Raw genomic sequence first — 17,636 nt, 5'->3', positions numbered from 1 at the left:
TGGGAGACTGAGGCACAAGAATCACTTGAACCTGGGAGCTAGAGGTTGCAGTGAGCTGTTGTGCCACTGCACACCAGCCTAGGCAAAAGGGTAAGACTTTATCTCCATAAATAAAGGAATGAATGAATGAATGAATGAATGAATGAAATGAATAGCTCTTATCTGGTGGGCCATGGGCATTTTACCAGTAGAATGCTTTGGACTGCACATACTAGATGAGCAGTGGCTAAAACAGTAGGAATCAGAGTTGTTTGGGTTGTTCAGTGATATCCCAGGATCCCACTTGTCCCTCTTTCAGCTGTGTTGTTGGCAGTGTTTTATTATGTCTCCTTTCATAGTTGGCTAATCTGCAGCAGCTCCAAACATCTTGTTCTCACAACACAACATCGCAAGGGCTGCTTTTCTTCACAGTGTCTTTTAAATGGGTAGAAAACTTAGAAGCATGCAAGGGGCTTCCTGTAACATTTCATTGGATGGGTCAAACCACATGCACATCCCAAAACCAGGCACTGGGAAAGCAGATACGTGATTAGCTTAGAATACTCATTTCTCTTTCTGAAGCTGAGGAGGGGAATTGGGATAATAAACATCCCAATAGACTTGTGTTTCTTAGGCAAGAAAGAATAAGGAAAGGCTATTGGTAGGGAGCCAGCAGTGTTTGCTGCAGAGGCTCATTGGAGAAATTTGAGTAAGGGAGTCACAAGATTAAATTTGAGTATTAAGGCATTCTGGTTATGGTGTAAAAGTGGTTAGCAAACTTTTCTTGTAAAGGATGAGGTGGGAAATATTTTAGACTATGTGGTCTCTGTTGTGTCTAGTTAACCCTGCTGTTGTAGTGTGAAAACCACCACGGATAACATGTAAGCAAATAGGCATGACTGAGATCCAAGAAAACTTTATTTACAAAGCCATAAGGCAGACTGGATTTGGCCTGTGGCCTGTAGTTTGCTGACCCCTCATAAAGGATTGATGGAAGGTAACCATGTAAAGAAACCAGGAGACAAAGGAAGCTTTTGCAGTAGTAGTCAGCTATAGTTTCCTTGTCACACATCCTTGAACTAGTGTCAATGTAGTGAGAGGTTTTCACCCATGCATGGTGAAAAAAAAGAAACTTAGGAATCTTAGTTTCTCATTTAAAAATGTTGGCCTTTTTTGTGGTATTATGTCTTTTTCATTTGTTTTGCTTAAGTTTTTTTTATGTAAGAAATAACATTAATAGTTGGCCATTTTTATTTAAATAAAAGCCATTTTCTAAATGTTTATGTCCCAAATGGCAGTGGGACTATAAAGCAGAGACAGAAGAGAGGTATAGTTAATATGATTTAGTGATAATCGAATAAGAAAAGTTTGGGGGATAGAGAGAAAGCTCAGATGATGCACTGGTTTCCAGATTGTACACTAGCATTTAACCTGGACATGCGGAAGGAATAGGACATTTTCTGGTGAATACAGAAGAGTAAACAGTAGCAGGAATGACTGATTTTTTTCTATGCATATTTAATGGAATATTCATACAGGGTATTTTGAGTAGGTATTTGGATAATCAGCATTTATAACTTGCATCCTACTAGTTTGACTCTTAATAATAAGAATTGTCAAAGATCCAAAGTTGATGATAATTGTCAAAGATCCAAAGTTGATGATAAATGTCCATGTGTATCATCATCAATGACTGAAAGTCAGCATCCAGAGAATTGGGACAGATGAACTTAATAGATAAAGATGAATGTCGGAGTTGTGTTTCTCTTAGGGACTGACACTCTATTACCTGTGGGACTCACAGCTGCCAGGAAAGAAAGAGAGCAAGAAGCCAGCAGATTCAGTCCTGGAGTGCCCTGCTTGGCTTCATATCTTAGTTCTGACTTGTAACAAATTATTTTCTGTAAAATGTGCTTTGTGTTTTTCCCCTCTTGCAGCATGTGAACAAACAGAATCCCTTTAGTAGGGCATTTTTGTATTCTTTCTTGAAACAAAGCAACATGTAAATAACAAAAAGAAGAAAGTAAGAGAAAGAGTATTTTTTGTATAGGCTAGCATTTAACATAAACTTGGGAGTGAGTACCAGGATTATACTTAGAATTTAGGGACGGGATGGGAAAACTAGTTAGAAATCTATATTTAATATAAACATTTCAGTACATTGGGTAAAACTTTTATGAAAATACATCAAAGGATCTTTGATCCACTAAACCAGGAGCTGGCCAGCTTTTTCTGCAAAGACTCAGTTAGTAAATATTTTTGGCTTTGTGGGCTATATACATTTATTTTTTTGAGACAGGGTCTCACTCTGTCTCCCAGGCTGGAGTGCAATTGCATGATCATGGCTGACTGCAGTCTTGACTTTCTGGGCTCTAGTGATCCTCCCATCTCAGCCTCTCTGCTAGCTGGGACCACAGGTGTGCAACATCACAGCCAGCTAATGGACTCTACGGACAATAAAGTGAATAAGCATGGCTGTGCTCCAAAATACTTTACTTAGAAAAACAGGCAGTGGGCTGGATTTGGCCCACAAGTGCTAATTTGCTGATCCTTGTGCTAAAAGGAAGGTGCTGCTAATGCAGTGAATCTGATTGGTAAAAGTGCTCTGCATGTGTGGCATTCTTCTTCCTTTGAAATAAGGATATATTTAAGTAGTCACCTCACCACATTTTTCAACAGTAACTTCATATAATTTTTAACATTTCATTTATAAAATATGATTTTTTTCTGCTTTTCTTCTATTTTATTCCTGTTAATAGCATTCAGTATTTTTCTGTGATTATTACTTTGTATATTTGATGAGTATCAACTATCCTAGAATTGGATGATTTTTATCAAGCAAGAAATACTCTCTTTGAAACTTTTAGTATTCCTTGGTCTTTATGTGTAAGCATGAATATGATAACCAGCTTTTGTAATTTAGAAATGTTCAAGGGGTCTTTTAGTTCTATAATTTTAAGAATTTAATACCTCAGTCTAGGATTTTTTAACACTATAAGTGTATAATTTTTATAACCTTTAAAATATATCATTGCTATATAAAATTTGAAAACTACTGTTTCTTGCCTATCACATTTCCATGACTGACTCCCAATTATGTCTCTTTCAAAGAACTATCTACACTCATGAACTCAGATTTTCTTTCCATTCAGTCTTGATCTCATGCCAGTAAGTCTTCAAATTCAACGCTCCTCGAGGTTATTGTTCTCAAGGTTATCACTTAACGTTTCTCTGTAATAAATCTAGGGATTTTTTCTAACACCTCATTTTATGTAATCTGGCAGCAATATTAAACCAAATGGAGGGCATCTCCTCCCTAATAGCATCTTCAATTAGCCCGCTGAAGGACCTCACTCCCTCAGGCCTCCTGCCTTTCTAGTCCTTTTGTCATGGTCTGTTTACTTGCTTCTCAACTTTCTCCTTTTGCACATTGTTGTTTCCTAGGGCTCAGTCCTCAATCTTTTCTCGTTACTTTTTTTTCTTTTTTTGAAATGGAGTCTTGCTCTGTCACCTAGGCTGGAGTTCAGTGGTGCAGTCTTGGCTCATTACAACCTCCGCCTCCTGGGTTCAAGTGATTCTTCTGCCCCAGCCTTCTGAGTAGCTGGGATTACAGGTGCATGCCAGCATGCCAAGCTAATTTTTGTATTTTTAGTAGGGACAGGGTTTCCCCATGTTGGCCAGGCTGGTATCAACCTCCGGAATTCAGGTGATCTGCCTGCCTTGGTCTCACAAAGTGTTGGGATTTCAGCCACTAGCCACCGTGCCCGGCCCCTCGTGACTTTTTCTATTTTTTTTTTTTTTTATTCTTTATTTTATTTTAGGTGCATATTATATCTGGCATTTCTTCCCATGTTAGCCCTTCCCACCTTCCTCCCTCCACTGTCTCTCCCCTACCCCTCCCAACTGCCCCCAGTGTGTGATGTTCCTCTCCCTGAGTCCATGTGTTCTTGTTGTTCAACACCCACCTATGAGTGAGAACATACGGTGTTTGCCTTTCTGTTCTTGTGTCAGTTTGTTGAGATGTTGTTTTCTAGATTCATCCAAGTCTCTACAAAGGACACGAACTCATCATTTTTTATGAGTGTGTAGTATTCCATGGTGTATATGTACCATATTTTCTTTGTCCAGTCTATCATTGATGGGCATTTGGGTTGGTTCCAGGTCTTTGCTATTGTACACAGGCTGCTATCAACATATGTGTGCATGTGTCTTTATAGTAGAACAATTTATAGTTCTTTGGGTATATACCCAATAGTGGGATTGCTTGGTCAAATGGAATTTCTATTCCTAGATCCTTGAGAAATTTCCACACTGTCTTCCACAATGGCTGAATTATTTTACACTCCCACCAACTGTGTAAGAGTATTCCTATTTCTCCACATTGTTTCCAGCATCTGTTGTCTCCGATTTTTTAAAGATCAACATTCTAACTGGCATGAGATGATATCTCAGTGTGGTTTTGATTTGCATTTCTCTAATGACCAGTGATGATGAGCATTTTTTCATGTGTTTGTTGGCCTCAAATATGTCCTCTTTTGAAAAGTGTCTGTTCATATCCTTCTCCCACTTTGAATGGGGTTGTTTTTTTCTTGTATATCTGTTTTAGGTCTTTGTTGATTCTGGATATTAGCCCTTTGTCAGATGGGTAGATTGCAAACATTTTTTCCCATTCTCTTGATTGCTGATTCATGCAATGCTGCTTTCTTCTGCTGTACAGAAGCTCTGGAGTTTAATAAGATCCCATTTGTCTATCCTGGATTTTATTGCCATTGCTTTTGGTGTTTTAGTCATGAAATCCTTGCCTATGCCTATGTCCAGGATGGTTTTGCCTGTTTTCTTCTAGTGTTTTTATCATGTGAGGTTTTATGTTTAAATCTTTGATCCTTCTTGAGTTAGTTTTAGTGTAAGGTGACAAATAGGGGTCCAGTTTCTGCTTTCTGCACATTGCTAGCCAGTTTTCCCAACACCACTTATTAAACATGGAGTCCTTTCCCCGTTGTTGTTTTTGCCAGGTTTGTCAAAGACCGGATGGTTCTAGATGTGTGGTGCTTTAGATGTGTGTTCCGGGGTCTTTGTTCTGTTCCATTGGTTTATGTCTCTGTTTTGGTACCAGTGGCATGCTGTTTTGATTACTGTAGCCTCTATATAGTTTGAAGTCTGGCAGTGTGATGCCTCCAGCTTTGTTCTTTTTTCTCAGGATTGTTTTAGCTATGTGGGGTCTCTTGTGATTCCATATAAAGTTTAAAGTGGTTTTTTCCAGTTATGTGAAGAAGGTCATTTGAAGCTTGATGGGGATAGCAGTGAATCTATAGATTACTTTGGGCAGTATGACCATTTTGACCTATTGATTCTTCCTAACCGTGAGCATGGAATGTTTCTCCATCTGTTTGTCTCCTCTCTTATTTCGTTTGTTGTTCTCCTTGAAGAGGTCCTTTACATCCTTTATTAGTTATATTCCTAGGTATTTTATTCTCTTTGTAGTAATTGTGAATGGGAGTTCCTTCTTGATTTGGCTCTCTGTTTGCCTGTGATTGGTATATACGAATGCTTGTGATTTCTGCATATTATTTTGTATTCTGAGATTTTGTGGAAGTTGCTTATCAGTTTGAGAAGATTTTGGGCAGAGACGATGGGGACTTTTAGATATACAATCATGTCATCTACAAATAGAGACAGTTTGACTTCTTTCTTTCCTAATTGATTACACTTCATTTCTTTTTCTTGGTTGATTGCTTTGACTAGAACTTCCAATACTATGCTGAATAAGAGTGGTAAGAGAGGGCATCCTTGTCTAGTGCCTGATTTCAAAGGGAATTCTTCCAGCTTTTGCCCGTTCAGTATGATATTGGCTGTAGGTTTGTCATATATAGCTTTTATCATTTTGTGATACGTTCTATCAATACCTAGTTTACTGAGAGTTTTGTTTTGTTTTGTTTTAAACATGAAGAGCTGTTGAATTTTGTCAAAGGCCTTCTCTGCATCTATTGAGAAAATTATGTGGTTTTTGTCTTTGGTTCTGTTTATGTGGTGGTTTACATTTATAGACTTGCATATGTTGAACCAGCCTTGCAGCCCCAGAGTGAAGCCTACTTGATCATGATGGAGAAGCTTTTTGATGTGCTGCTGCAATCCGTTTGACAGTATGTTATTGAAGATTTTAGCATCTGTGTTCATCATGGAGATTGGCCTGACCATTTTTTTTGTTTTGTTTTGAGTCTCTGCCGGGTTTTTGTATCAGGATGATGATGGTCTCATAAAATGATTTAGGAAGGATTCCTTCTTTGTATATTGTTTGGGTTAGTTTCAGAATGAATGGTCCTAGCTCCTCTTTGTATGTCTGGTAGAATTCAGCTGTGAACACCTCTGGGCCTGTACTGTTTTTGGTTGGTAGGCTATTAATTGCTGCCTCAACTTCAGCCCTTGTTATTGGTCTGTTCAAGGTTTCAACTTGTTCCTGGTTTAGGCTTGGGAGGTGTAAGTGTCCAGGAATTTATCCTTTTTTTCCAGGTTTACTGGTTTATGTGCATAGAAGTATTTGTAGTAATCTCTGATTGTAGTTTGAATTTCTGTAGAATTAGTGGTGATATCCCCTTTGTCAGTTTTTATTGCATCTATATGATTCTTTTCCCTTTTCTATTTAATTAACTCTGCTAGGAGTTTATTTTGTTGATCCTTTCAAAAAACCAGCTTCTGAGCAGAACGTATATTCTGTGGATTTGGGGTGGATATTTCTGTAGATGTCCATTAGGTCTGCTTGGTCCAGATCTGAGTTCAAGTCCTGGACATCCTTGTTAATTTTCTGTCTCGTTGATATGTCTGATATTAACAATGGAGTGTTAAAGTCTCCCACTATTACTGTGTGGGAGTCTAAGTCTCTTTGTAGGTCATTAAGAACTTGCTTTATGTACCTGGGTGCTACCCGGGTGTTCCTGTATTGTGTGTGTATATGTTTAGGATCATTAGGTCTTCTTGTTGCATTGATCCTTTTACCATCATGTAATGCCCTTCTTTGTGTCTTTTGATCTTTGTTGGTTTAAAGTCCATTTTATCAGAGACTAGGATTGCAGCTCCTGCTTTTTTTTTTTTTTCCTCTCCATTTACTTGATATGTCTTCCTCCATCCCTTCATTTTTAGCCTACACATGTCCTTGCACATGAGATGGGCTTCCCAAATACAACACACAGATGGGTTTTGATTTTTTTTTTTTTTTTTTTTTTTGAGATGGAGTCTCACTCTTGTTACCCAGGCTGGAGTGCAATGGCGCGATCTCGGCTCACCGCAACCTCCACCTCCTGAGTTCAGGCAATTCTCCTGCCTTAGCCTCCTGAGTAGCTGGGATTACAGGCACGCGCCACCATGCCCAGCTAATTGTTTGTATTTTTAGTAGAGACGGGGTTTCACCATGTTGACCAGGATGGTCTCGATCTCTTGACCTCGTGATCCACCCACCTTGGCATCCCAAAGTGCTGGGATTGCAGGCTTGAGCCACCACACAGGGCCGCTTTTGACTTTTTATCCAATTTGGCAGTCTGTGTTTTTGATAGGGGCATTTAGTCCATTTACATTTAAGTTTAATACTGTTATGTGTGAATTTGATACTGCCATTTTGATGCTAGCTGCCTGTTTTGTCCTTTAGTTGACAAATTTTCTTCATTGTATCTATGGTCTTTACCATTTGGTACATTTTTGGAGTGGCTGTTACTGATTGTTCCTTTCCTTGATTAGTGCTTCTTACAGGAGCTCTTGTAAGGCAGGCCTGGTGGTGAGAAAATCTCTCAGTAGTTGCTTGTTCATAAAGGATTTTCTTTCTCCTTCGAATGTGAAGCTTAATTTGGCTGGATATCATATTCTAGGTTGACAGTTCTTTTCTCTAAGGATGCTGACTATTGGCCCCCACTCTCTTCTCACTTGTAGAGTTTGTGTGGAGAGATCTGCTGTGAGTCTGGTGGGCTTCCCTTTGTCTCTTGTTGCCCTTAGCATTATTTCCTTCATTTTAACACTGGTGAATCTGATGATTATGTGCCTTGAGGTTGCTCTTCTTTAGGTATATCTTTGTGGTGTTCTCTGTACTTTCTGGACTTCAATGGTGGCCTGCCTCACTAGGTTGGGGAAGTTCTCCTGGATAATATCCTGAAGAGTGTTTTCCAACTTGCATTCATTCTCTCTGTCACATTCACGTATGCTTATCAAACGTAGATTACGTCTTTTCATAGAATTCCATATTTCTTGGAGGCTTTGTTCATTTCTTTTCACCCTATTCTTGCCTTCTCATTTTATTTCATTGCGTTGATCTTCAATCTCTTATATTCTTTCTTCTGCTTGGTCCATTCAGCTATTAAGACTTGATGCTTCATGAAGTTGTTGTGCTGTTTTTCAGCTCCATCAAGTCATTTCTATTCTTCTCTAAGCTGTTTATTCTAGTCAGCATCTCATCTAACCTTTCATCTAAGTTCTTAATTTTTTTGCATTGGGTCAGCACATGTTCTTTTAGCTCTGAGAAGTTTGTTTTTACCCACTTTCTGAAACCTGTTCCTGTCAGTTCATCAGATTCATTCTCCACCTATCTTTGATCCCTAGCTGGTGAGGAGTTATAATCCCTTGGAGGAGGAGAGGCCTTCTGGTTTTTAGTGTTTTCTTCTTTTTTATGCTGGTTTCTTCCCATCTTAGTGGCTTTATCTACCTGTGGTCTTTGTAGTTGGTGACTTTCAGGTGGGGTCTCTAAGTGGACATCCTTTTTGTTGATGTTGAAGCTATTTATTTCTGCTTCTTAGTTTTCCTTCTAACAGTCAGGCCCCTCTGCTGCAGAACCACTGGGGATCCACTCTGGATCTCACTCACCTCGGGATCGCCTGCAGGGGCTGCAGAACAGCCAGGGTTGCTGCTGGTTTCTCCCTCTACTGTCCTCATCCCAGAAGGGTACCCACCAGATGTTGGCCTGAGCTTTCCTTTATGAGGTGTCTTTTTGGGTATATGGGGCTCAGAGAGTTGCTTGAGGAGACAGTCTGTCCCTTATAAGAGCTCACGTGCTGTGCTGGGAGTACTGTTGTTTTTTGCAGAGGTGCTGGGCTGATACATTTAAGTCTACTGCAGCTGAACTCATAACCTCCTGTTTTCCCAAGTGCTCTTTCCTAGAAAGTTCAGCTTTATTTATAAGTTCCTGTCGTGCTGCTGCATTTTTTCATAGATGCCCTGTCCAGCGCAGAGTAGTCTAGTCACAGTCTGTTAGCAGAGGTAATGCTGAGCTGCCACAGGCTCTGCCCATCTACTGCATGAACTGCATTGGTAGTGGCAGACTGCCTTAGTAGTGGGGGACGCCCTTCCCCCCACTGAGCTGGACCATCCCGGGTCAAGCTGCACTTATGGTGAAACTCCTAATACAGAGTGTTTCAGATTTCTTGTCTTGGGGGGGTGGTACCCATCAAGCCAGATCGTCTAGTTTCCTGTCTCAGCCCCCTCCCTTTCAGTTGAATCGGTGGCAACCTCGACCTCCTGGTTCACGTGTTTCTCCTACCTAAACCTTTTGAGTAGCTGGGATTACAGGTGCACAGCACTATACTTGGCTAATTTTTTAATTTTTAGTAGAGATGAGGTTTCCCTATGTTGGCCACACTTGTCTTGAACTTCTTTCCTTGTAATCCACCTGCTTCAGGAGCTGGGATTATAGGTGTGAGCCACTGCACACGGCCACATGTAGAAGTTTAGTGTTACATACAACACTGAACATTACACTGTGCTGGGATTACATGTGTGAGCCACAGTACCCAGCCACATAGATTTTCTTATTTCTCTAAGAATCCTGATCGTAAATGAGTTCAGAGTTGTATGTAGAAGTGCAATGCTTAGATGCAGATGTGTAAATATAGAAGGATACAATACTTAGATTTAACAGTTATGAATAAATGTAATTCTTATAACTGACTATAACAGTATTAGAAAAGTCATATATTGATAAAGCTTTCTTCAGAAAAAGAGACTTAAAAACTTTGAGGAATTGCTTCTTTCCAAATGTATGCATACCTAAGGTTCTTGCAATGGTGTGGTTTATAGAATAGATATTAGAGTGTAAATCCAATTTTTAAAACGTAGTCAAACGTATTAATCTTATATTTTATGCCTATGGCTATTTTGTAATTCAGAGAAAGGCTTTTCCAACTCCGAAATTCTTTAAAATCCTCTAGTGATTTATTTTTCATGGTATTTAAATCAATATTGAAACTTTCTTGAATTTACACTGGTTTCAAGTTTTGTCCAACTTTTTTTCAGTTACATATTAACCATGGGAATTCTTTCATTATACAAATAAACATGTTATGGTTTAAATTCAGAGGAAATTATGATATGTTATTCTATTGTATGCTAACTAAAGTGTTCTTTTGTTGACTTAGAGTTCTCTTAGCCATAAGAAAAAAAAAGATCTCTTGCATGAAATTAGCATGTTGTGGGGGAAAATTGCCATGCTTAAACTGGAACTAGACACAATAAAACAGGAGAACCCACTAAGGGCAAAGAAATTTTTGGAGGACATTGAAAGTGTGAAAGGAAAAAATGCTAATATTCTAAAACCTATAAAATTGGATAAAGAAGAATGAACAAAGATGGTATTTTAAGGACAGTGGACAGCTTAGCATTTTGACAACGAAGAATAAAATGGTCAGTTCTGAATTGGAGAATGTAAGACACAACTAGGAAACACTGGAAATGGAAATTCAATCATGTCATTTTAGACTGGCTACTGGTCTACATGAATGTGACCAAAGCCAGATAGCAGAAAAAGACTTCTTTTCAGAGAACAAAACCTGAACAGGTTTATTTACAGGAGACAATGAATTCTCATACATCTAAACTGAAAGAGAACAGCAAGATTCTTTCTGAACAACTGTAATGCTTATTGTAAAAATTAACAGCCTAAAATTTCAGCTCCATCACACAAGATAAACTGTGAGAGAAAAGACAGGGCAGGCTGTCATCTTTCCTGTTGGAGGAACTTAATTATTCCAGCTAAGGGCATTGGAGAGTACAAACCCACCAGGGGCAGAAGAGTTCCCACAGCACAGCACAGCTGCTTTACGAAATCATGGCCAGACTGCTTCTGAAAGCAGGCTCCTGATCCTGTTCCTTCTTACTGAACAGGACGTCCCACCTGGGGCTTACTGCTACCCTCACAGGTGTTCTCTGGTCAATGGAGATTTGAAACATTCCTTAGACAGAGCTCCCACAGAGAGGGGCGGGCCACCAACTTTGCTGTTTGGATGACTAGGTTCTGGCCTGAGGGCCTTGTAGAACCCAAGCTGACCAGGGGTGTAAGTGGTAGCTCAGCACAGCAGAGCCACCTCGCAAAAACATGGCCAGACCCTTGTTTAAGTCAGTCCCCAAACACATTTCTAATCACTGGGTAAAGCCATTCAACAGGGTTTCTGGCTGCCTTCACTGCTGTTCTCTGGCTGACAGATGATTCAGGCCTCCCTGAGTCAGAGCTTCCAAGGGGAAGACCAGACTGTCATCTTTGCTGTTTAGGCGACTCAGCCATTTCAACCTTGGGACTTCAGAGTGTCTGAGGCAACCAGGGGCTGAAGTGAACCCCCAGCACAGCACAGCTGCTCTACAGAAACATGGCCAGACTTTTTTTAAAGCAAGTCTCTGTTCTTGTTCCTCCTGACTAGACAAGACTTCTGAACTTGTCTCCAGCCACCTCCCATAGTTGTGTCCAGATTGGCAACAGGATTGTACCTCAGTGGTACAGAGGTCCCAGAGGAAGAGGCAGGCTATTATCTCTGCCTTTTTGCAGGCTTCGCTAGTGATACCTTGAGGCACTTGAAGATATGAGGCAATTAGGTACTGGAGTGGACCCCCAGTATACCACAGCAGCCTTATGGGAAAGTGGCTGAACCGTTACGTGGGTGCTGGTTTCCATATCTCCTCGATGAGCAGGTCCTCCCAGCTTGGATCTTTATCCAGGCCCCACTGAAGCCATCAAGCAAGTAGCAACTTGGCAATTCCTTGGACAGAGCTTCACAGATCGACTGAAATCCTCTCTGCCACTGCCTCTGCAGTGGATCTGCCCTTGTTACCTTCAGAATATCAAGAAAGCAAAAACCATAAGTGCCATATTGATAACTCTAACAAGCTGCAGTTGACCCAAGGAACAAGGCAGTCCATCTCTTGTGGATACCACATACCCCCCATGGCTTATCACGAGACAGGGAACCCTGGCTTGGGCCCACAGCACAGACCCTCCATCCTGGGCTAATTACACTAAGCGATGGCTAACTCACATCTCTCTGGGGTAGAGCCCCCAGGAGACAAGCAAAGTGATGGAGCAGGAAGCCAGCTGATGTGAAGCTCAGAGGGCAGGCACAGCTATCTCTCTAGGCTCTACTTGGTCTTATGAGACACTTTATCCTAGCACTTTAGGAGTGTGGAGGTCAGATCAGCCACATCTCATGTGAAGATTGCCCAGCAGAGATAAGGTGTGCGAGTTTCCCTCTTAATAAAAGGAGACTTGCTTAAAAAAGAAGTCTGGCCACGTTTTTGTAGAGCAGCTGTGCTGTGCTGGGGCCTCACTTTTCAGAGAGTTCTCTGAGACCTGATCTCTGCTGGGCATTCTAGCACATGAGATGAAGCTGGTCTGACCTCAGCACTCCTTAGTCTACTTGCCTCTCCCAGGGCCCCAGCCTGGCCACACCTGCCTACAGGGCACTCTCAGCTGCCCACACCTTTGTTTCTGTGCCAGTGGACCATGCCTGAGCAGTGAAGAGATGCAGCAACGTGGACCCTTCAGGCATGCACCAACCTCTACATTGCCTCTCCATACTACAGCTCTTTATACACAAACTTCCTACATCGCTTTGCTGCTGTGTGTTTACATGAGTGGATTTTGCTGTACTTGCCCTACCAGCACATGGGACTGTAGCACACACTTCAACCCACCTGAACTCCCATTGAAGAGATAGCGATGGTAGGCACAGAACCAATAGAACCAACTCTGCCAACAACTTGCCCTTGTGCTAATGTTGTGCACAAAAAAGAGACCCTAATATGCGTTGAGTGACTGCTGCTGCTTAGGGGGTCACAGAGAAGGCACCCAAACCTGCACAGGCCAGCACCCCAGCCTGCACCTCCAGTGCAACAGCACACACAGCAGGGGTCCCCTGGCTCCCACAAAGTGGTCTTGCCTCCACCACTTCCACCATTGGGTGAATGCCAACAGGGAGGCAGGCACTTCTGCATCTGCTAGCACTCTGCCACAGCTGCCACACTTTGCAGCCTTCAGTGCAGTAGAATCCAAACTTTGAGGAGCCAGAGAACAAAGTTGAAACCCAATATAAATTTCCCAGAGTTAAAGAACACAGTCTAGGAATTGGGAGATGAATATTGGCCCCCTAAAATCCTCCAAAACCAAAGCCAGCTGACTGCATCTGCCTTACACCACAATCAAACCAAAAAGATCATCAAATATCATAAAAGAAAAATATCCTGTGCAAAGGTCAGCAACCTCTAAGGTTGAAGGTGAATAAGATCACAGAGATGAGGAAGAATCAGTGCAAGAACACTGAAACTCAAAAAGTCAGCATGCCTTCTTTCCTCCAGATGATTACATCAACTGTTCAGCCTGTTCAAGTTTTCAGAACTGATCAGAGGCTGACATGTCTTTAATGATACAAGTAGAATTCAGAATGTGGGCAGAAACAAAGTTCACTGAGTGAAAGAAGTATGTCATCATCCAATGCAAGGAAGCCAAAAGTCATTGTGAAACATCGCAGGAGCTAACAGGCAATAGAGCTGGTATAAAGAACCTTACCAGTGCTTGCTATGGCAGCACATATATTAAAATGGGAATGATACAGGCAAGATTAGCATGGCTCCTGCTTAAGGATGACATGCAAATTCATGAAGCATTTCATATTTTTAGGAAGAATCAATATTGTGAAAATGGCCATACTGCCCAAAGTAATTTATATATTCACTGCTGTCCCCATCAAGCTACCAATGAACTTATTCACAGAACTGGAAAAACCCACCTTAAACTTCATATGGAAGCAAAAGAGACTCTGCATAGCCAAGACAATGCTAAGCAAAAAGAACAAAGCAAGAGGAATCATGCTACCTGATTTCAAACTATGCTACAAGGCTACAGTAATCAAAACAGCATGGTACTGGTACCAAAACAGAGACATAGACCAATGGAACAGAACAGAGGTCCTGGTGGCAATGCCACACATCTACAACCATCTCATCTTTGACAAACCTGACAAACACAAGCAATGGGGAAAGGATTTCCTGTTAAATAATTGGCGTTGGGAAAACTGGCTACCAGTGTGAAGAAAGCAGAGACTGGACCTCTTCCTGACACCTTACAGTAGAATTACCTCCAGATGGATTAAAGACCTAGACATAAGACCTAATGCCATAAAAAATCTAGAGAAAAAACCCAGGCAAAGCCATTCAGGACATACGTATAGGCAAGTACTTCATGACTAAAACACCGAAAGTATTGGCAACAAAAACGAAAATAGACAAATGGGACCTTATTAAACTCCAGAGCTTCTGTACAGCAAAAGAAACAATCATTAGAGTGAACCGCCAACCAACAGGATGGGAAACAATTTTTGCAATCTACCCATCTGACCAATGGCTGATATCCAGAATCTACAAAGAAGTAAAACAGATTTGCAAGAAAAAAAGCAAGCAAACCCATTCAAATTAGGGAAATGATATGAACAGACACTTTTGAAAAGAAGATATATATGAGGCCAAGAAACATATGAAAAAATACTCATCATCACTGGTTATTAGAGAAATCAAAACCACATTGAGATATCACCTCGTGCCAGTTAGAATGGTGACCATTAAAAAATCTGGAGACAACAGATACCAGAGAGCATGTGGAGAAATAGGAACACTTTTACACTGTTGCTAGGAGTGTAAACTAGTTGAACCATTGTGGAAGGCAGTGTAACACTTGCTCAAGGGCCTGGACATAGTAATTCCATTTGACCCAGCAATCCCATTACTGCGTATATACCCAAAGGATTATAAATCATTCTATTATAAAGACACATGCACACGTATGTTCACAGTGGCACTGTTTACAATGGCAAAGACCTGAAAACAACCCAAATGTCCAGCGACAATAGACTGGAAAAGGAAAATGTGACATACATACACCATGGAATACTATGCAGCCACAAAAAACGATGAGTTTGTGTCTTTTGTAGGGACATGGATGAATCTGGAAACCATCATCCTTAGCAAACTGACAGAAGAACAGAAAATCAAACACTGCATGTTCTCACTCATAGGCGGGTGATGAATAATGAGAATATATGGACACAGGGAGGGGAGCATCACACACTGGGGTCTTTTTGGGGGTGGCCAACAGGGGGACACCAAGGGGTGGGGAGGTCAGGGAAGGATTACATGAAGAGAAATGCCAGATGTAGGTGACGGGATGGAGGCAGGATACCACATTGCCGTGAGTGTACCTATGCAACAATTCTGCATAATCTGCATATACCTATAACCTGAAGTACAATTTTTTAAAAAAGAATAAACTGATGTGATAGAGCTGAAAAGCACACTACATGAATTTTTATAATGCAGCCACATGGTAATTGTGTGTGATTGAATTATAAAAATTCTTGTAATGTGTGTGGGCACCCAAGGGTGCCCTGTAAGCAGGTGTAGCCAGGCTGGGGTCCTGGGAGAGGCAAGCAGACTAAGGAGTGCTGAGGTCAGACCAGCACCATCTCATGTGCAAGACCACCTAGTAGAATAGACCAAGCAAAGGTAAGAGTCTCAGAGCTTGAAAACTGGCTTTCTGAAAGAAAAGAGGCAAGAATGTGGGAAAAGAATGAAAAGAAATGAACAAAATATTTGAGAAATAAAGGATTATGTAAAAAGGCAAAATGTATGCCTTATTAATGTACCTGAAAGAGATGACAAAAATGGAACCAAATTGGAAAACATATTTCAGAATATCATTCATGAGAATTTCCCAAACCTAGCACGACAGAACAACATTCAAATTCAGGAAATCCAGAGAACCTCAGATATGCCACGGGAAGAACACCCCTAAGACACATAATCATCAGGTTCTCCGAGGTCAAAATGAAATAAAAGTTGTCAACGGCAGCTAGGGAGAAAGACAAGGTCACCTACAAAAGGAATCCCTTCAGACTAACAGTGGACTGCTCAGCTGAAACCCTACAAGCCAGAAGAGATATTCAACTTTTAAAGAAAAAAATTCAACCCAGAATTTCAAGGCCAGCAAAACTGTCATAAGTGAAGGAGAAATAAGATCATTTTCAGGCAAGCAAATGCTGAGGGAATTCATTATCCAATGATCTACCTTACAAGAGCTCCTAAAAGTAGAAATTAATATGGAAAGAAAAGATCATCACCAGCCACTACAAAAATGCACTGAATTACACAGATCAGTGATGCTAAAAAACCAACCACATACACAAGTCTGTGAAATTATCAATTAGGAGCGTGATGTCAGGATCTAATCCATATATATCAGTGCTAACCAATTGGGCTAAATGCTCCAACTGAAAGACATAGGGCAGCTAGATGAATAAAGAGCCAAGACTCATTTGAGTATGCTGTCTTTAAGAGACCAATCTCACATGAACTCCTACACATAGGCTCAAAATGAATGGAGAAAAATCCTTCAAGCAAATGGGAAACAGAAAAAAGCAGGTGTTGCAATCCTAGTTTCTGACAAAACAGGCTAAACGAATAAAGATAAAAAGAGAAGGACATGGGCCTGGCACGGTGGCTCAAGCCTGTAATCCCAGCACTTCAGGAGGCCAAGGCGGATGGATCTTGAGGTCAAGAAGTCAAGACAATCCTGGCCAACATAGTGAAACTCCGTCCCTACTAAAAATAACAAAACAAACAAACAAAAAAATTAGCTGGGCGTGGAGGCATGCGCCTGTAGTCCCAGCTACCTGGGATGCTCAGGCCAGAGAATTGCTTAAACCCAGGAGGCAGAGGTTGTAGTGAGCTGAGATCTCGCAACTGCACTCCAGTCTGAGGCCTAGCAACATAGAGAGACTCGGCCTCAAAAGAGAGACAGAGAGAGAGAGAGAGAGAGAGAGAGAGAGAGAGAGAGAGAGAGAGACAGAGAGAGAGAGAACATTACAAATGTGGCCCTGACCTTTGATAAATGTTATTATTGCTTGATACCAACCTGGGATATCCTTATTGTTCAAACCAATATGATAGATAATTTGCTGAGGTTTGGGAGCTTCTGCCCCCTGGAGAGTCCCAGATCTCCCAAAATTTGGTTCAGAGCTAAGGTTGATTTTGCTTTACAGCTCCTTTTGTGAAGTTTTTCTCATTTCCGGTGAGGAAGACAGGTTTTTCTGCTTCCATGATGGTGGAGAGCAGGCACTTCCTTTCTTGAGTCTCAGCTTGCTTCTGACAGGAAAGGTGAGTGTGATTTTTTTCCTACTTCTAAGATGGTAGAGAACAGTCATCAGCCTGAGCCTTATTTCCAGGTAAGTGGCTAAATTAGAGATTTGTCTTAAAATTTTTCCTTAATGACTAAAAGTTAAGATTACCAACCACTTGGTTTTAATTTCTCCTTAATATTACAACACTCAGTAATCATATTTATTGTGCATTTTTAATTTTGCTTAACTTTTTTTATT

The 17,636-nt window shown here is 41.0% G+C and overlaps 1 non-coding gene across 1 annotated transcript; it reads left to right on the top strand.

The window, feature by feature from the left end:
- The first annotated feature begins 13,779 nt into the window (after nt 1-13,779).
- On the top strand, nt 13,780-13,886 carry LOC141582085 (U6 spliceosomal RNA). Its single transcript, XR_012514916.1, has one exon. It is a non-coding gene; the product is annotated as a U6 spliceosomal RNA (small nuclear RNA).
- Nucleotides 13,887-17,636: the final 3,750 nt, after the last annotated feature.

Source organism: Saimiri boliviensis, chromosome 18 (assembly GCF_048565385.1).
Source record: "Saimiri boliviensis isolate mSaiBol1 chromosome 18, mSaiBol1.pri, whole genome shotgun sequence".
In the NCBI taxonomy this organism is placed as follows: Eukaryota; Metazoa; Chordata; class Mammalia; order Primates; family Cebidae; genus Saimiri; species Saimiri boliviensis.
This window is presented reverse-complemented; position numbering and strand designations above follow the sequence as displayed.